The sequence below is a fragment of the Lycium barbarum genome, chromosome 6 (assembly GCF_019175385.1).
Source record: "Lycium barbarum isolate Lr01 chromosome 6, ASM1917538v2, whole genome shotgun sequence".
Lineage (NCBI taxonomy): Eukaryota > Viridiplantae > Streptophyta > Magnoliopsida > Solanales > Solanaceae > Lycium > Lycium barbarum.
The window spans coordinates 60170230-60192213 of NC_083342.1; the positions used below are offsets into that span (position 1 = coordinate 60170230).

At 40.1% G+C, this 21984-nt stretch overlaps 1 long non-coding RNA gene across 2 annotated transcripts; it reads right to left on the reverse strand.

Moving 5' to 3' along the window:
- Window positions 1–4442: 4442 nt before the first annotated feature.
- On the reverse strand, window positions 4443–10955 carry LOC132644028 (uncharacterized). Of its 2 annotated transcripts, XR_009583813.1 has the most exons (3): window positions 9272–10874; window positions 5461–8457; window positions 4443–4646 (listed from the first exon to the last, which is right to left on the reverse strand). It is a non-coding gene; the product is annotated as an uncharacterized LOC132644028 (long non-coding RNA). The 2 variants fall into 2 exon arrangements; XR_009583812.1 differs by having other exon boundaries at window positions 5461–10955.
- Window positions 10956–21984: the final 11029 nt, after the last annotated feature.

The following is a 21984-nucleotide window of genomic DNA, read 5'->3' on the forward strand; positions in this document are numbered from 1 at the left end:
TGAGTCTTATATACGTATTATGATAAGATAAGTATTTTATGATAAGCATATTACTATGAGCATTTATATGGAGCATGTCATGAGCATTTCACACCGGGCCTAGTAGGCCGGGCAGACACCGCTTCGGCGGGCGGCGATATGGATACACCACGACCTACGGGCGTGGGCAGACACCACTAGTGGGCGACATGAGATGGTACCCCGGAGGCGAGAGGCCTGGACGCGGGATAATATTATTGATTATCACACCGTTCCGACATGGACGGGCAGCTTGCATATGATGCATACATGTCATGATGATGAGTATGAGTAAGATAGCATGTATTACTTCATTCATGATTATCAGTCAGATCCAGATATCTCATGTTGATATTATCCCCATATTATTGATGTCTCCTTTCATTATATATGCCTCTCATACTCGGTACAATATTTATACTGACGTCCTTTCTTCGGACGCTGTGTTCATGCCCACAGGTAGACAGGGAGGAGAGCTTGGCCTAGGTCCTCAGTAGTTGTCAGCTGATAGATAGCACTCCATTGTTCGGAGGTGCTTATGACTATTCTTTTGATGTACATTCATTTATGCATATTTTGGGCATGACGGAGTCTTGTTCCGTCCATGTATTCATTAAGTTAGTAGAGGCTCGTAGATACGCAGTGTGGGTTAGATGGTCTCACAAAATGTTTTCATATGTATGTGTATTATTTTGATGGCCAAGGGGAAAATGTATATAAAGTATTTATATTTTGATTAAATATGATTTTCCTACAATTGGTATGTAAAATTGATAAAAGAGTACTAAATGAGCGAGATAAGCAATAGAGTGAGCGGTGCTCGGTAACTAGCTCCGGGTACCCGTCGTGGCCCCTAGCTGGGTCGTGACAGAAGTGGTATCAGAGCAGTTCGCCCTAGGAAGTGTCTAGTAGAGCCTTGTTTGTGGTGTGTTGCGCGCCACGCTAATAAACAAGAGGCTACAGGGCATTTAGGAAAATGACCATCCTTCTTCCCATGAATCATGCGATAGAGCCATGTCTAGGATTATATCATCTCTAAAAGTGCGTTATGGTTTCAGAAAAATGTCGCTGAAAGGAAAGGCTAAAGCTGCCCAGAAGGGCAAAGCTACGACGAAGAAGCGGGTAGAAAGGAGCCTCCGGCGGGGGTAGAGGAAAGTGAATCGCAAAGTGAGGCCGTGCCCAATGTAGAAGAGCAGGGAGGAGCCTCAGCCCCGATTCCTCCACCGGGTGCTTCGGGTCAACAAGTGTCCAAGGCTATACATTTATTGACGCAGTTGGTTGCCGCTCAGGCACAACGACAGAATGCGGGCCCAAGTGATCATTCAGCCAGTACAAGAGCCCGTGATTTCCTTACTCTAAATCCTCCAGAATTTTCGGGTCGAAGCCGGATGAGGACCCACAAGGTTTTATCGATGAAATGCTGAGGACGTTAACACTTATGCGTGCTTCTGAGACTGAATCTGTAGAGTTGGCCTCATATAGACTTCGCGACGTGGCGGTACTATGGTATAAGAATTGGGTGATAACAAGAGGGGAGAATGCACCACCTCCCGTGTGGCAAGAGTTTGTAGATGCCTTTATTCGTCACTACTTGCCACCTGAAGTCCACTGAGCTAGAGCGGACAGGTTCTTGAATTTGAAACAGGGAAGCATGAGTGCCCGAGAATATAGTATGCAATTCAACTCATTGGCCCGGTATGCTCCGACTATGGTGGCTGACATGGGAGACCGAGTCTATAGATTTGTGAGTGGTTTAGGACTACACTTGTTCAGAGATTGCCTGACAGCCTCTTTGCAAGACGGGATGGATATTTCCCGGATACAGGCCCATGCTCAGAACCTCGAGGAACGATAACCACAGCAGAGAAGTGATCGTGAGGGTGACAGAAGACAACGTAAGAGGGCTAGATCTATGGGGGAGAGCAGTGAGTACCGAGGGGGACCGAGACAGACATATTCTAGGCACTCAGGTCAGTCAGTGACTAGTGCACCTCCTAGATTCTCAGATAGGAGGGTTGATCATTCTACTCAGTCAGGCCAGGGGCAGAGTTCGAGGGCCTCAGATTCGCAGTCCAGGGGAGACTTTAGCCAGAGGAGACCTCCAGTGCCGCGGTGTAGCCAGTGTGGCAAGTTACATTCCGGACAGTGTCGTCAGGGTTCAGATGCTTGTTATGCTTGCGGGCAAGTTGGTCACATGATGAGAGATTGCCCCTCAGCGAGAGATAGAGCTGGGACTCAGCCTACAGGTTCAGCAGCGAGTTCTTCTTCAGCACGCCCGACAGCACAGACTCCTCAGACTTCGACAGGTAGGGGTAGAGGTAGAGGGGGAGCATCTACTTCAGGTGATGTTCAGCCCCGTGTGTATGCTTTAGCTGGGCGATAGGATCTTGAGTCTTTCCCAGATGTTGTCACAGGTACCTTGACTATATTTTCCTGTGATGTATATGCTCTGATTGATCCAGGTTCTACCTTCTCATATATTACTTTGTATATCGCTGATTGTGTTGGGGTGAGACCCGAGCCGATTAAACCTTTCGAGGTATTCACTCCGGTTGGTGATCCTGTAATAGCGAGGCAAGTATCTAAGGACTGTGTAGTCATTATATGTGATCGCCAGACGACAGCGGATTTGATTGAACTTGAGATGATAGATTTTGACGTAATTATGGGTATGGACTGGTTGGCATCGTGCTATGCTAATGTTTGTTGCCGGACAAAGGTAGTTCGATTCCAATTTCTGGGAGAGCCCATACTCGAGTGGAAGGGTAATGCAGTTTCCCCAAAGGGTAGCTTTATTTCCTACCTTAAGGCGAGAAAGATGATAGCCAAGGGTTATATTTGTCATCTAGTTCGGGTTCATGACACGGAAGCGGAAGTGCCAACTTTCCAGTCTGTCCCGGTAGTGAATGAATTCCCAGATGTGTTTTCCGACGAGTTACCAGGCCTTCCTCCAGAAAGGGAGATCTACTTTGCTATTGATGTACTACCAGACACCGAGCCTATTTCTATTCCTCCATATCGAATGGCTCCAGCAGAACTGAAAGAGCTAAAAGCACAGCTAAAGGATTTACTTGAGAAGGGGTTTATAAGGCCTAGTTCCTTGCCATGGGGAGCACCAGTCTTGTTCGTAAGGAAGAAAGACGGATCAATACGAATGTGCATCGACTACAGGCAGTTGAACAAAGTGACGGTGAAGAACAGATATCCCCTTCCTAGAATTGACGACTTGTTCGATCAGTTGCAAGGTGCTAAATGGTTTTCCAAGATAGATCTGAGATCGGGTTATCATCAGGTGAGAATTAGGGAAGCAGATATTCCCAAGACTGCCTTCAGGACAAGATATGATCACTACGAGTTTCGAGTAATGTCGTTCGGATTGATGAATGCCCCGGCAGTGTTCATGAATTTAATGAATAATGTGTTCAGGCTGTTCTTGGACCTTTTTGTGATAGTGTTCATCGACGATATTTTGGTTTACTCTCGCACAAAATCAGAACATGCAGATCATCTAAGAATTGTTCTTGGCGTTCTTCGAGATAGAGAATTGTATGCAACGTTTTCGATGTGCGAGTTTTGGCTTAATTCTGTCGCATTCCTGGGTCATGTTATTTCAGATTATGGTGTTCGAGTTGACACTCAGAAAATAGAAGTTGTGAAGACTTGGCCAAGGCCTACGACGCCTACAGAAGTTTGTAGTTTTCTGGGTTTGGCAGGTTATTATCGAAGATTCGTAGAGGGCTTCTCATCTATTTCAGCCCCATTGACAAAGTTAACCCAGAAGTCCACTAAATTCCAGTGGAGTGATGCCTGTGAGTGTAGCTTCCAAGAATTGAAAAACAAGTTGACCTCAGCGCCAGTGCTAACACTTCCAGAAGGATCAGATGGCTATGTAGTATATTGTGACGCCTCCGGTGTGGGATTAGGATGTGTGTTGATGCAGAATGGAAAAGTTATTGCTTATGCTTCGAGACAGTTGCGAAAACATGAACAGAATTATCCCACTCATGATCTTGAGCTAGCTGCGGTCATTCATGCATTGAAAATATGGAGACACTACTTATATGGTGTGCACGTGGACATCTATACGGATCACAAAAGCCTTCAATATATTTTCAAACAGAAGGAGTTGAACCTGCGGCAAAGGAGATGGTTAGAATTACTTAAGGATTATGATGTGAACATTCTATATCATCCAGGGAAGGCGAATGTAGTTGCAGATGCATTTATGTCACACCCTAAAAATGGTAGGGCATGACGGGCACCCAACTCTCTTCAGAGTCGAGCGAACCCTTAAACATTCGCTTTACCAAAACCTGTCATTTCAAAAACTTTTAAAAACATGAAACTTTTCCAAATAGAGGTCATTACCTTTATACAGATTATGAAAAACTTTCAATCAATTACGTACTTTTTACCAACTGAAATCATCTGAAAATACATACTCTTTTAACATCTATAATTAATTCGCACTTCTCGACGCCCTATCCACAGGACACTGTCTGCAAAGTCTAACATATACAAAATACCATAACAAAAGTACTTGACTCGGCAATACTCCGAACTGAGATGGAGCTCGCCAATCCCGCTGGAACACCATCTAGCAAAGTCTTCTACTCATCTGGGTGTACCTGCGTGGCATGAAACGTAGCCCCCGAAGAAAGGGGGTCAGTACGGAATATGTACTGAATATGTAAAGCATCACTGAATCATAAACAAGGAAAGGCATAATAGTAAACCAGTTTAAAAGCAACCCGGAAGTAACCTGGAACAGCATTATAATCCGTGCCATGTAGTTCTTTACACAAATTCAAAGTTACACAATGTGAGTATAGTATCACAATAGTCCCTTCGGACGACCGCTTCCGGCATAGTAATAATGATGGCCCCTTCGGGCATGCCGCTTCCGGCATAATAATAATGTTGGCCCCTTCGGGCATGCCGCTTCCGGCATAATAACAATGATGGCCCCTTCGGGCATGCCGCTTCCGGCATAATAATAAGGATGGCCCTTTCGGGCATGCCGCTTCCGGCATAATAATAAGGATGGCCCCTTTGGGCATAATAATAATAATAATGATATGGAAAGTAAACATAGGTCGTAAATGAAATGAAATAGTAAAATCTCGCACCCCCTTTGGAGTGGTTTTGAAAAGCTAAATAGTAAAATCTCACACCCCCTTCGGAGTGGTTTTGAAAATCTAACTTTATGTTTCCTTTAGTATAAAACTAATTTTCTCGAAATCATTAGTAAAACCTTATACACATTTCAACTGGCACCTTATGGGTGTTCCCTTCGGAACAGAATAGGAGTACAATATCAATAAATCATCACAAGAAACATTTAGACCTTACTCGTCTAAGAATGAAATCATATGGAGTACTTATAGAATGAATAACAACAAGGATCATGCCAAAATGAAAGAAGGAATAGACTTAACATACCTCGATTATCGATCCGCTAATCACAATAAAACCACCGTCTCATCCAAACTTATTCTTAAACCAAGATGAAACAACCTGCCTTGCCCCGAGTATACAAGAACCAAACAACCACTTAAAATAGAATACACGTTACTGCAAGGTGCCACTTAGTTGCTGCCCAACTTCCAATTACACTACAAGCTAAGTGCCTTGCGGCTCCCTTCTTTCTCAAAATGAAGTGCCTAAAACATTGTTGGTCGTTAATCTTCTTTGAAACAAAAATGTAAAACATTGCTGTGCACTTCTATATCTTCCATTAAACTAAAGTAAGAAGAAGAAATATATGTATCTTCTTTACATATATAACTGAAACGTGAGAGATAGCTATATGTTACGTACATAGCCAAAATAGTGATGTAGAACCTATATATGTATCTATATTTCTCAAGAAGTCTTGTACTCTCCAAAAACAAGGCAAGTTTTATAGAATATATATTGGATGGTGGAGCCCACCACTAAAAGGTATTTCCTTGGATGAGGCTTGCAGATCTGTATGCAAGTGACTTAGTCACTAATCACTTCTTCTACTATGCTTCCACGTGTAGGGGGCTGCCACCTCATTAACCATCCAGCAATACAATACTACCTCTTTAATCCTTGTCCGATAATACAATAATTAGTTCCTTGCTGTCCCACTTTATTTCAACATTCACTAACTATCCACGTAATAACAACAACTATTTATCCGATTTCCGATATAACTTTCGTAGTTCCCGTCTCTTCATTTAATTGTGGCCTGGACGAATTTAAATATATCTAATAGAGGAGAATTCTTACCTCATATGCCAAGAAATACTCTTCTTCTACATTACTTCACCTTGAATAAATTTCAAATTTTAACAATACAACAAAACGGAACAACGAGATCAAAATAGTGGACAAAACTCAGCATGTCGTTCTTGAGCAAAATTATACTTTGCTTCCATAAAATTGGGACTCACATTGCTACTAAGAACTGAAGCTCACGTTGCTTTCTACCAAAATATCTTGCATGACTTTTCCTTCCAAGTGAATTCTCAATAAAGTATAATAAGTGACATAAATTACAACTTTTCTACCTTACACGTGGCCCCATCTTGATCTACATTATGACACTTATCATAAGAATAGAAGGCACATTTATGCATAGTACCCATGTATTTCAATACGTGTAATGCTGCCACTACTTCACTAATTGAATACTAGATATTGATTAGTATAATATACACACTTTCCAATCTTACACATGGCACTCATTGGCCAACCCCTTCCCTTTTGATACTTATCATATTTGTGACACAATTTGCTTATGTATACGTACATAATGGACTTGCTTCCGCTTATCCATGACATATATCCACATAATTTTTATCAAACAATCTTAATTAATTTCCTAATCACGATTTACGTAAATGTTGATCACTTTTGACATAATTCATATACCTATTACCATGACCATGTAATATAACATCACCTTCATAGCCTCTATTGGCACACATAAAATATTATTTTCAATTATCGTCGTCACACCTTTTCGTCTTAAATAATTTTGGGACTTCTTTTCTCATATACACCAAGTTTTTGATTTTCGTGCTTGAATATAACCAAATCCTACGGCCTCGGTAAAACCGCTCATGTTGGACGGTTCCATTCCTTGGTCCAAAAATACGGGATATTATAGCGTGGACCTATTCGAATAAATTTTGAAACTCGACAAACCTTTTTTTTTTTTCCGATTGGTTTAACTTCAAATCCTTACGATACATGTGTACCATTACTTTAACCACCTATAAGCTTGGGGAATAACCTCGTGTCCGTTACTAATATCATTTAACTTGCACACTTTCCAACGCATGAGAACACGGGATGTAACATCCTTCCCCCCTTAGGAACATTCGGCCTCGAATGTTAAATTGGTCCCGTAAGGTTCTATAAGAATTTTTTTTTTTGAAAGGTTTTCCTTATCGTCATAACATATAGTCTTATCAGACAATCAATTTGTTTTTCTATTTCTGGGAAAATTTGGGCAGAGTTTCCTCTGTACTTCTTACTATCCCAAAACCTGCACGCAGAAAATACCAACAATGCCTCACAGGGCCAACATTTATACGTATATCTCATATCGTATCATAGCCACACAGGGCTCTCAATATCACCAATAATATGAAAATGATGAACATACCTCGTATGCCCAACTCAAACTACACCTGTTATACTTTCCTGTTTACTTTCTCCTTCAATCTTCAACTTTACATTTCAATCGTACTTCCATACCTTACTCGACATATATCTTTCGTGCCTTTGCTTACCTGCGTACTTTGTAACTTCCAATATCATCAGTCACTTTCTTCTGCCGATGCCGTTCTTCAGCTGAAATCAAAGATTAGTACAAGGGACTTCATTTCCTACGACTGGGCTCTATCGCACGATCTTAGATATGAAAGAAAGGATGACACCCTGTTAATGTCTCGTAGCCTCCTGTTTATAGATGTGGTGCACAACACACCGATAAACACGACTCTACTAGACACGACTTTGCAGACAACCCTTAAGACGACCTGCTCTGATACCACTTTGTCACACCCTAAAAATGGTAGGGCATGATGGGCACCCAACTCTCTTCAGAGTCGAGCGAACCCTTAAACATTCGCTTTACCAAAACCTGTCATTTCAAAAACTTTCAAAAACATGAAACTTTTCCAAATAGAGGTCATTACCTTTATACAGATTATGAAAAACTTTCAATCAATTACGTACCTTTTACCAACTGAAATCATCTGAAAATACATACTCTTTTAACATCTATAATTAATTCGCACTTCTCGACGCCCTATCCACAGGACACTGTCGGCAAAGTCTCTAACATATACAAAATACCATAACAAAAGTACTTGACTCGGCAATACTCCGAACTGAGATGGAGCTCGCCAATCCCGCTAGAACACCATCTAGCAAAGTCTTCTACTCATCTGGGTGTACCTGCGTGGCATGAAACGTAGCCCCCGAAGAAAGGGGGTCAGTACGGAATATGTACTGAATATGTAAAGCATCACTGAATCATAAACAAGGAAAGGCATAATAGTAAACCAGTTTAAAAGCAACCCGGAAGTAACCTGGAACAGCATTATAATCCGTGCCATGTAGTTCCTTACACAAATTCTAAGTTACACAATGTGAGTATAGTATCACAATAGTCCCTTCGGACGACCGCTTCCGGCATAGTAATAATGATGGCCCCTTCGGGCATGCCGCTTCCGGCATAATAATAATGTTGGCCCCTTCGGGCATGCCGCTTCCGGCATAATAACAATGATGGCCCCTTCGGGCATGCCGCTTCCGGCATAATAATAAGGATGGCCCTTTCGGGCATGCCGCTTCCGGCATAATAATAAGGATGGCCCCTTTGGGCATAATAATAATAATAATGATATGGAAAGTAAACATAGGTCGTAAATGAAATGAAATAGTAAAATCTCGCACCCCCTTTGGAGTGGTTTTGAAAAGCTAAATAGTAAAATCTCACACCCCCTTCGGAGTGGTTTTGAAAATCTAACTTTATGTTTCCTTTAGTATAAAACTAATTTTCTCGAAATCATTAGTAAAACCTTATACACATTTCAACTGGCACCTTATGGGTGTTCCCTTCGGAACAGAATAGGAGTACAATATCAATAAATCATCACAAGAAACATTTAGACCTTACTCGTCTAAGAATGAAATCATATGGAGTACTTATAGAATGAATAACAACAAGGATCATGCCAAAATGAAAGAAGGAATAGACTTAACATACCTCGATTATCGATCCGCTAATCACAATAAAACCACCGTCTCATCCAAACTTATTCTTAAACCAAGATGAAACAACCTGCCTTGGCCCGAGTATACAAGAACCAAACAACCACTTAAAATAGAATACACGTTACTGCAAGGTGCCACTTAGTTGCTGCCCAACTTCCAATTACACTACAAGCTAAGTGCCTTGCGGCTCCCTTCTTTCTCAAAATGAAGTGCCTAAAACATTGTTGGTCGTTAATCTTCTTTGAAACAAAAATGTAAAACATTGCTGTGCACTTCTATATCTTCCATTAAACTAAAGTAAGAAGAAGAAATATATGTATCTTCTTTACATATATAACTGAAACGTGAGAGATAGCTATATGTTACGTACATAGCCAAAATAGTGATGTAGAACCTATATATGTATCTATATTTCTCAAGAAGTCTTGTACTCTCCAAAAACAAGGCAAGTTTTATAGAATATATATTGGATGGTGGAGCCCACCACTAAAAGGTATTTCCTTGGATGAGGCTTGCAGATCTGTATGCAAGTGACTTAGTCACTAATCACTTCTTCTACTATGCTTCCACGTGTAGGGGGCTGCCACCTCATTAACCATCCAGCAATACAATACTACCTCTTTAATCCTTGTCCGATAATACAATAATTAGTTCCTTGCTGTCCCACTTTATTTCAACATTCACTAACTATCCACGTAATAACAACAACTATTTATCCGATTTCCGATATAACTTTCGTAGTTCCCGTCTCTTCATTTAATTGTGGCCTGGACGAATTTAAATATATCTAATAGAGGAGAATTCTTACCTCATATGCCAAGAAATACTCTTCTTCCACATTACTTCACCTTGAATAAATTTCAAATTTTAACAATACAACAAAACGAAACAACGAAATCAAAATAGTGGACAAAACTCGCATGTCGTTCTTGAGCAAAATTATACTTTGCTTCCATAAAATTGGGACTCACATTGCTTCTAAGAACTGAAGCTCACGTTTCTTTCTACCAAAATATCTTGCATGACTTTTCCTTCCAAGTGAATTCTCAATAAAGTATAATAAGTGACATAAATTACACCTTTTCTACCTTACACGTGGCCCCATCTTGATCTACATTATGACACTTATCATAAGAATAGAAGGCACATTTATGCATAGTACCCATGTATTTCAATACGTGTAATGCTGCCACTACTTCACTAATTGAATACTAGATATTGATTAGTATAATATACACACTTTCCAATCTTACACATGGCACTCATTGGCCAACCCCTTCCCTTTTGATACTTATCATATTTGTGACACAATAATGCTTATGTATACGTACATAATGGACTTGCTTCCGCTTATCCATGACATATGTCCACATAATTTTTATCAAACAATCTTAATTAATTTCCTAATCACGATTTACGTAAATGTTGATCACTTTTGACATAATTCATACACCCATTACCATGACCATGTAATATAACATCACCTTCATAGTCTCTATTGGCACACATAAAATATTATTTTCAATTATCGTCATCACACCTTTTCGTCTTAAATAATTTTGGGACTTCTTTTCTCATATACACCAAGTTTTTGATTTTCGTGCTTGAATATAACCAAATCCTACGGCCTCGATAAAACCGCTCATGTTGGACGGTTCCATTCCTTGGTCCAAAAATACGGGATATTATAGCGTGGACCTATTCGAATAAATTTTGAAACTCGACAAACTTTTTTTTTTTTCGATTGGTTTAACTTCAAATCCTTACGATACATATGTACCATTACTTTAACCACCTATAAGCTTGGGGAATAACCTCGTGTCTGTTACTAATATCATTTAACTTGCACACTTTCCAACGCATGAGAACACGGGATGTAACAATTTAGTCGCCGATCAATGGGTTGTTTATGTGGAGTTCCTTCGGAAAAGCGAGAAATGGTTCGTGAAGTCCATCGGTTAGCAAGTCTCGGCGTACGACCCATTGATTCAGGAAATGTAGGTATTCGCGTCAATGACCCCACAGTTTCAGCATTGAATCTAGAAGTGAAGGAACGGCAATATGAAGATCCTCAGTTAAGCCACTATCGAGATCTATCTCAGAAAAAGGAAAAGTCTCCATTCGAAGTTTCCATAGAAGGGGTTCTTAGATATCAAGGCCGGCTATGTGTACCGAATGTGGCAAACTTGCGCCAACGAATTTTAGAGAAAGCACATTATTCCCGGTATTCTATTCATCCAGGTGCAACCAAGATGTACCACGATCTCAAATTGGTATATTGGTGGGATGGCATGAAGCGAGACATAGCAGAATTTGTAGCACAGTGTCCGAATTGCCAGCAAGTGAAAGCCGAGCATCAAAAGCCAGGAGGGTTATTGCAAGCAATGGAAATTCCTACGTGGAAATGGGAAGAGATTAACATGGATTTTGTGGTAGGATTACCCCGTACGCGAGGGAAGTATGATTCTATATGGGTGATCGTGGATAGACTCATGAAAGTAGCTCATTTTCTCCTCGTTAGAACCACATATTCAGTGGAGGATTATGCTAAATTGTATCTCAAGGAGATTGTACGACTTCACGGTATTCCTTTGGCCATTATCACAGATAGAGGGGCACAGTTCACAGCCAAGTTCTGGAAGTCCTTCCAAGAAGGTCTAGGTACCCAAGTTAAGCTCAGCACGGCGTTCCATCCGCAGACTGACGGACACGCCGAGCGCACTATTCAGACCTTAGAGGATATGCTACGGGCATGTGTATTGGACTTTGGCGGTAATTGGGATGAGCATTTCCCTCTTATTGAATTTGCCTATAATAACAGCTATCATTCCAGCATTCAAATGGCCCCGTATGAAGCCTTATATGGAAGAAAATGCAGATCTCCAATTAGATGGTTTGAAACCGGAAAAGTACAATTGATAGGCCCCGACTTGATCCAACAAGCAGTTGAAAAGGTTAAAGTGATTCGAGACCGACTGTTAACAGCTCAAAGTCGCCAAAAGTCTTATGCAGATAATCGCCGACGAGATTTGGAATTTCAGGTGGGCGATTGGGTGTTCCTGAAGGTATCGCCGATGAAGGGGGTGATGCGATTTGGCAAGAAAGGAAAAATAAGTCCCAGATATATCGGACCCTACCAAATCATTCGCAAGGAGGGTCGAGTAGCCTACGAATTGGACTTGCCTTGAGAGCTCGAATCCGTGCATCCAGTATTCCATGTTTCGATGCTCCGCAAGTGTATTAGAGACCCAACAAGAATAGTCCCGATTGATGATGTGCAAGTAACAGAGGAGCTAACATACGAGGAGATGCCCCTTGCCATTTTGGATAGACAAGTGCGAAGGCTTCGGAATAAAGAGGTTGCTTCAGTCAAGTTCTATGGCGGAACAATAATCGGGAATAAATGACTTGGGAAGCGGAGGAGAAGATGAAATCCATGTACCCCCATTTGTTCCAATCCCCATAAGAGATTCAAGATGAGACGTCGATGGTGTGAGGTATGTATGTTTTAATTTTATGTTTTTGGTCGTGTGTGGCCATAAATGTGTTGATATTGTGATATAGCCCTGTGAGGCAAAGATATTGTGGGTGTTGTAATGGAAAGGTAGTATCCAAATTACAAAGGAAACTCTGGCAAAAATTTTCCAGAATCCCCGAGTGTCGAACATTCGAGGACGAATGTTCCAAAAGGGGGGAAAAATGTTACACCTCAGAAATTTCTCCGTACTTGTGTGATGAGTGGAATGATGAAAATTGAGTGAATGATATTTTATTAAGTCGGGAATGGCTAATTAAGAATTTTTGGAGATAAGAAAGTCGCGGAAAATTTTTCAGCACAGTGGTCGTATATGGCACTATACGGCCCGTAAAGTGATTTACGGACCGTATATTGCAGTCGTCCTCCAGCTTGTCAAAAATCTCAACTTTCTGTAAATGTCGAATATGGTTAAATACGACCCAGTTTATGGACCGTAAACCAGGTCGTAAACTACCATGTCCATCAGCCAAAACTTTTTGTCATTGAATGGTTAAATACGACTTGGAGGACGGCCCCGTAAACTGGTTTACGGACCGTAAACCTCAGTCGTAAATTGCTATAATCCCCAGCCAACCTTTCTGTTTCTGGGATGCTTAAACACGACCACAGTGGACGGACCGTAAATCAAAAAACGGTCCGTATATGGTGGTTTACGACCACTGTTCACCCCGACAAGAATTCATTAAAAATCAGATTTTGTGATTTTTAAAAGGGACTTAAGCCTCATTTCACTTCATTTTCATCCATACACCTCAAGAGACATTATAGAACTCTCCAAATAATTCCTCCACAAGAATTCAAGAGAATTAAAGGGAATATCAAGACCAACAACACTAATTTCATGGAGTCAAGGGTAAGAGCTCAATAAAGGGTCATCTAAGTGAAGAAATTCCCAAGAAGGTGGGACTAGGGTTTTGGCTACGTGAAGTATTTCAACTTAAGGATTGTTCAACCATCCTCCAAGGTAAGTTTCATGATTATTCCATATTGTTTGAAGTATTGGAAAGCTTAGACACTTGAAATGTAGAAGAACATAGAAATGGGTCATTATTGAGTGAATAGTGGCATGAATGAATGATAGTGGAATCGAACCATGAATATTGAAGTGTTGTGAGTACTAATACGTTATAAATGATGTTTTTATTATGAAATAAACATTAAATGCATGAAAACGCAAGGATGAGCTAGAAGTAGAAATAAGGGAAAATTGGAGGAAAATGGTGGATTTTGCCAAATGTACGTAAATGACGATTGTCGATCATGATATTGCGAACAATATTATGAATATTGGGAGTTGATATAGAACGTGAGAAAAGTAGTATGTTCGAAGGAAGCGTTGTCCGACTTATAAATGCCTATATGAGATGAGTTATACGATATGATGACACTAGAATGAGGATGATGATATTCCTTGCATACACTCACCTTATGTACTAGTCCTTTCAAGGTGGGGCGGAATGTCCATGATGGTTTCATAATGTAATCGGGGGATCACGACCTTACGTCACCCCGATAGAGTAAAGTTGATCACGAGTCTTATATACGTATTATGATAAGATAAGTATTTTATGATAAGCATAATATGGAGCATGTCATGAGCATTTCACACCGGGCCTAGTTGGCCGGGTAGACACCGCTTCGGCGGCCAGCGATATGGATACACCACGACCTACGGGCGTGGGCAGACACCACTAGTGGGCGGCATGAGATGGTACCCCGGACGCGGGAGGCCTGGACGCGGGCTAATATTATTGATTATCACACCGTTCCGACATGGACGGGCAACTTGCATATGATACATACATGTCATGATGATGAGTATGAGTAAGATAGCATGCATTACTTCATTCATGATTATTAGTCAGATCCAGATATCTCATGTTGATGTTATCCCCATATTATTGATGTCTCCTTTCATTATGTATGCCTCTCATACTCGGTACAATATTCGTACTGACGTCCTTTCTTCGGACGCCGTGTTCATGCCCACAGGTAGACAGGGAGGAGAGTTTGGCCCAGGTCCTCAGTAGCTGTCAGCTGATAGATAGCACTCCATTGTTCGGAGGTGCTTATGACTATTCTTTTGATGTACATTCATATATGCATATTTTGGGCATGACGGAGTCTTGTTCCGTCCATGTATTCATTATGTTAGTAGAGGCTCGTAGATACACAGTGTGGGTTAGATGGTCTCACAAAATGTTTTCATATGTATGTGTATTATTTTGATGGCCAAGGGGCAAATGTATATAAAGTATTTACATTTTGATTAAATATGATTTTCCTACAATTGGTATGTAAAATTGATAAAAGAGTACTAAATGAGCGAGATAAGCAATAGAGTGAGCGGTGCTCGGTAACTAGCTCCGGGTACCCGTCGTGGCCCCTAGCTGGGTCGTGACATTATGAAAGAAGGGTTAGCCTTACATACCTTTTCGTCGGACTATTCTACACTTGCACGCTTCCTTCCAATGCTAGCGTCTATACCTTCATTAGTATCATAACAATGGCCATTAGTCATTCACGTTATCCACATTATTTAGACTCCTTAATTTGCCTCTAATTCACCCATATTCATGGTCATAACATCCAACTTCGTCCATTCGTCTAAAGTGTCTAGTTCATGATCTTAGTAACATTTATAATGCATTCATATCACAACACAACACTATTCATGATTCAATTCAAACTATTCCTCAAAATGCCAGTATTCATCATTCATGACCTACTTGACCATATTTTCTACAATCCATGTATTTCAACTCTTCAATACCTTAAACATCATGTAAAAATCATGAATCTTACCTTAGAAATTGTAGGAACAAGCATTGGTTAATAATACTCCACTTTGAGCAAAACCCTAGTTTTTCTCCATTTGTATTTCTTGACTTGAATGGTATTTAATGGCTTGCTTACACTTGATTCACTTTTTTATGTTGTTGGTGGCTTATAGTCCTTGAAAACTTATGAAATAAATGTAGAGAGATGATTCTTGAGAGAAGTGGTGTAGTGTAGAAATGAAATAAAACAAGTCTTGGTCCTTATATTTAATGAACTGACAATCTGTGCTGGGGTGAACAGTGGTCGTCCATGGAGGTTTACGGTCCGTATTTCAGTTTACGGACCGTCCCTCGTGGTCATCTTTAACCTTAAGCAGTGCCAGAAACTTTAGGCTGCATGCATGGTGATTTACGACCATGGTTTACGGGCCGTAAATCACTTTACGGTCCGTCCTCCTGGTCATATTTTACCATTTCTCCACTGGGCAGAAAGTCGAAGCCTTGCATGGCAGTTTACGACCTTCCAGTTTACGGACCGTATACCAGTTTACGGTCCGTATTTTGCACTTTACGACCACTGGGCAGTTTTGCCAACTTTCAACTTTTCAAATTGCTCGACTTTTCATTCTAATCATTCTCGTCCATTTACGCACATTGCTCATGAAACATTATACTCTCGCACACATCACTAGTTCGTTCACTTGAGTATCAACGGGAAATTTTCCGAGGTGTAACATTGTCTATCTCAACATGTATGTACCTTCATCTTGGAAACTAATTCAATTCTGGGAAAGAATAAATTGGATAGAGAGTGGAAACCACCTTGGAATATTGCACCGGCTGTTGAGGAAATTTTAGAGAGATCATGATAATCCAGAAGTTCAGGTGTTGCATATCATGAGAGAGGGTAACCAACAAGCTGATCACTTAGCTAATTATGCCCTTTATCATGGGGAGGTTATTACTGACTCATTTGCAGAACTGAACCCAAATGGGAGGAAGATTCTCAATAGTGACGAACTTCTGTGTCCCTATTTGAGAATCAGGACTAAAAGGAGATACTGATGATGGATACTGGTGGTTTGAAGTGGAGAAGTTACATTTCTTGGAGTGAAGCCTGGTTCAAATGGACTAGCAAGGCCGCTAGGAATACAGTGTCATTTGCTGCTGTTTGTGTTAATGATCCTGTTTATGGAAATGATTTAATGCAACTAAAGTTTAAGGAAGAATTACTCTTTTATTTTATATATCCTAGGTGCATAGGAAATGATATGGGACTAACTTTCAGGATGCATCACAGAGTTTACATGAATTTTGTAATCAAAACTGCAGAATTCACAGAAATTAGTTTCTCGAAGCTGGTACTATATAGGCAAAGAGTCGGAAATGATATGGAACGGTTTGATACAGTGCTTTATAAATAATACAGACTATTAGGTCAATTGGTTTCTGCTGGTGAGCATGACTGGTTATCCTTGTTTTGTCTCATTGATTCATTCTTCAGTGGAAGTGATATGAGATTGGATAGTAACTATGTTGATACTAATATTTGTTCCTCTAATAGAGTACAAGACTTGGTGTCATGGTGGTTGGATTCAGATGGATGTGATTTGTTCAAGACCTGCATATTGACATGCTATTAGTATGTGGTATTGGCACTTATGGCCCATTCTGCTGACGGCTTGACAATGAGTAGGAGGAGGGTAATATGGACAGGTTCTGAAGGCACCGGGGATATATATGGATTACTTTGGTTGATTGCTAGTAGGAGGAAGAAGTACAAGGGCTAAGGGTCAGGGTTGGAAAAATATGCAGAACTGGATGGAATTAGTTGCTGGTGTGGAAAGGAGGAAATGTTTGTCACACCCCGACTTTACTAGGGTGTGATGGGCACCCGACCCCATATCTGGAGCCGAGCGAACCCGCTGACTCTTATTACATAGATAAACTCTTGTATCAATTAAGAAATAAATACATGGTAAGCCCTCCAATATTTTTTTTTTCATAAGTAATGTCTATCATCATATGGGACCCGCGACATGAAACGTAATAACATTGTGACGGTTGAAGCCGTCTACCAAGCTGACACTCTATACTCATGACTCTGTCTGCAAAGTCTCTAACATTGAACAAACACCATAGCTCATATACTCTGACTCGGCAGCACTCCAGAACAAGTGGAGCCCGCCAACTCTGCTGGAACATCTTCTATGATAACTGTGGCTCAGCTGGTGTACCTGCGCGGCATGAACGCAGCCCCTGAAGAAGAGGGGTCAGTACGAGTAATGTACTGAGTATGTAAGGCATGAATAGTGACATAATAAAGGAATATACAGTATGAATAATAACGGAATAGACATATGGAGCTTATCTTGGGACAGAAGTAACCTGTACATATGAATGCCTTTCAGGCAGATGCCATGCATGCTTCGTCTTTTTTTCAGAAAACAGTACTTCTTATTTACATGTACAGAAAACAGAACGTTTCAGAAAACGGTATCCTTTATTCACATTTACAGACGCCGAGTACATCGGCTCTCCCACCCCCCTCCTCAACAGTGTCCCAACATATCATATATAAATATATATAACATATACAGACGCCGTATCCGGCTCTCCCATATCCCGCGTCCGGGACGAAATCCAGCTGAATCAGGTGGTGATGTAACAATGGCCCTTTCCCTTTTCCTCATATACATATACATATACATATTCACATTCATATACATATGTCATACAATTGGCATGCATGAGAGCCCAAAGAAAGTCAGGTGTCCATCGGAGTGACGTAAGGTCGGTGACCTCCGATTACATTATGGAATAATCATGGTCACTTTGTCTCACCTTGAAGGAACGCGTATTTTAAGGCGAGACTACCAACGGAAAATAGCCTTAAGAGAGAGCATAAAATGAAATCATGGACATTATAACCGCCAACTAATATGCTTTGAAGTCTTTTAGAAACTAGTGTCATAGCTAAGGAATAGAATTGAGGTTCAAGAACTAGTATAACACTTTCATATTCACATAGGATTCTTAGCTCAAGACTCTTAGTCATGGAATCATTCTTGTCGTACTTATCGTAGGCATATTCTCTTTCTCAACATCATCATTATCATTGTCATCATAGGAGTATCTTCGTTAGCATAGTTACAGTACTTGTCATTCGGTGAACGGAATACGGATCAAGGGTTTCTTTGGATTCTGCTTCAAAATAAATCAAACGGAACAATAAGGAAAATCCGGGGACCATGGGCCCACCTCGGGTCAAATGAGGTGGCGTACCAAATTTACATATGTTACATGTCATGGCGTTACTTGTGAGGGTTTTAGGGTAGTTGGGTCCTATTTATGCGAGTTCTAGAGGTTTAGGAAATTATTCCAACATTTTGCACACTTTTTAGTTCAATTCTACTGATTGAAAAAGAGAAAACTTTAGGCGCGGATTCCGGAGGGTAGAGTTATTCCCGAGGCTCATATCCAACATATTCCGTCTAAGACATGCCATAGAAAGAAGGGTGAAGCCTTAAATACCTTTTCTGCTTCTTATGCGACTCCAAATTCACGTTCCAAATCCGCCAAAATCTACAAATTGGTCATGTTTACCAAAACTTGATTAGAGCCTTTAGAAGTTGATTCTTTAAAGTAACACTTTGTCTGCCGAAATTTTGGCAGCATTTCCCCTGTAAATATGCCACCCCCGAGAATATGGCTCGGCCCAATTCAATAGCAACCCAACCAACAACCAAGCTATAACGTCAATAATCAATTCAAGAATACATTCTAACATTAAGCGCTCTTCCTACATAGTCCGACAACATTCACAATATTCACAATTATTTAATGCTACCCGAAAACTTCAACAAAAGTGTAACCACACATTTTTATTCTAGATTCATAACCCACATTAAAACCATGCATTGCTAACATCATATTCATACAAATATAAAGAAGCATACTAATATTACATTAACTTCTCCACCAATCTACAACCAATTTCCATTTCGTTCCAACCCTTTAATCCTTCATATAATATCATAGAATCCGCAACGACATCGACTAGAATATTACATGAAATCAATTCATCATAGCTTACCACACAATAACATTCTCGGCCACAACAACTACACCCCTATTTTCATGAATTTCCATCCTTTTCCATACATTGCAACAACAACTAACATACTACATAGAATTAATCCATTCTCTTCCAAATCACACTATGACCACACGGCCACAACTACATATACACGGACAACTATTCAACATCCATATTTTCATAATCTTCATGAGTTCCATTCACTCCCACACACCACAACATACACAACCATACATAACATATAAAAGAAGATTAAGTTCTTACCCTTTTTCTTCAATTTCCCACTTGGCTAGAATGTTGATCTTGCAATAATAAATGTTCTACTTGTTCCAATGACCTCTTCTCCTTGCTAGGGACCTCCAATTAGTAGAGAGTAATTTTTGAGAAATTTTTTCCAAGGTTCTTGTTTCCTCCAAGCTTGGCCGAAATTGGCCCTTTATTTTTCTCCCAAAGTGTCTTCTTTTTTCTTTGTTTCTTCAACTCTCCAAATTGATGAATTAGTCCTCTCCTTTTATATATATATATATAGTCTCCTCCAATCTTATGTGGCCACCTATCCATCTCTAGATTCTTCTTAATTTGATGGCAAAGATGACTTATTTGTCTTTTTTTTTTTCTAGAGTTTTCTTGAAATTTTAACAAAGAAGACTAATGTCTTCTTTGGCAAGCTTTGCCCCTTATGTTGTTATAATTTACCATTAGCCCTTATTAATTAATAAAAATGTGGACATATAGGGGCATGCCACACGGCCAAGGGCCCTTCAAGAACATTCTTGATATTTTATTTTGTGAAATTCCCATTTTGCCCTTAGTCCTTCGCAATATTTCCATACTACCAATGTTCGTAAATAATATTCACAACAACTTATACATTATAATAAATTTTTGAAAATGGTCATTCCCTTTACTTCGTCACGACTACTTTGGGATATCCGAACATACGAAATACGGGATATAACAATGTTCATATCATCATTTTCAAGTCCTTTGTGAGAAGAACATGGTGGTACATATTTCTAACTTTGTGTTCTTTTTTACAGGATTAGTAGCAAGGAAAAACACCAGCTACTCAACCATCAGAAATTCAATTTCTCTGAGTTCAAGTTGAACATTTGATCCTGCTCATGTGGGAAATGATCTGGTTTAACTTCTAACCAAAGTTGATCACATACTTTGCCCTACTTATCCTATTCACATAGGAAATGATTTGGGAGTCTCGGAACTTGGATTGAAATGTGTTGAGTGGGCAGGTGTCACGACCTAATTAGCCATGAGTAGCACCCACACTAATTCACCTAGTGGGCGAACCAATCCCCTTAACCAACCACCCAACGATTACCAATTACTTAGCCATTTTTAGACATATCAAGAATATAAGAAAGTAATAATCATCCAAACATCTAGTCATGCCATAAAATAAATAAAGGCGCAGAAGTCCTAACTATTACAACCCCAAAATTCAAAAGTCATCATAGAAGGACTCTAAAATATAACTATCTAAAGAATGAACAACTGTCTGGACTAAATGAAATAGACATCCAAATGAGAAAGATCTTCAGGCGGCCTGGCATCGATAGGAGCTCACCCTCAAATCTGTTGAAACTGGCCTCACGCTAAATATGAGGTTAGGTAGACGCCTCTGGACCACAATCCGCACTCAAAAGAATGTAGCAATGTTGTATCAGTACAAACACTATGTACCGGTAGATATCATAGGCACTAAGATTAGTATCATGCATAAAATCACGAAATCAATAAAATAGACAGATAGGCATAACAACACATAACCACAAGAAATTATCAAGAAGAATCATCCCACTGGATTAAGATAAAGCCCACACAACCAACAATCAATAAAATAACTCAAATCATGTAATCACCAACACAGTTGTATCTCACGAATTATCTCACACTGTCACATATCAATACACACATGTCAATTAGTAAAGTTTTCCCAATTAGCCATGAGTCTGATGCAATGCAATAATTAATAAAAGTATCTCAACTGTGTACACATATGCTAAGTGGTATTATTTTCCCCAGTTAGTCATGAGTCCGATGCAATGCAATAATTAATAAAAGTATCTTATCCGTGTACACACATGCTAAATAGTATTGTTTTCCCCATTTAGTCATGACCTGCAGGGGACCCATGGTGTCTATGTACCACTCACTCCTGAGCTGACCTCCGATCACGACCTCATAACTAGGCCACATTCTCACCCCTTGTCAAATGTGCCTTTTCCTATTTATATTACCTGTATCATCACAATGTATTTCCATTCCAC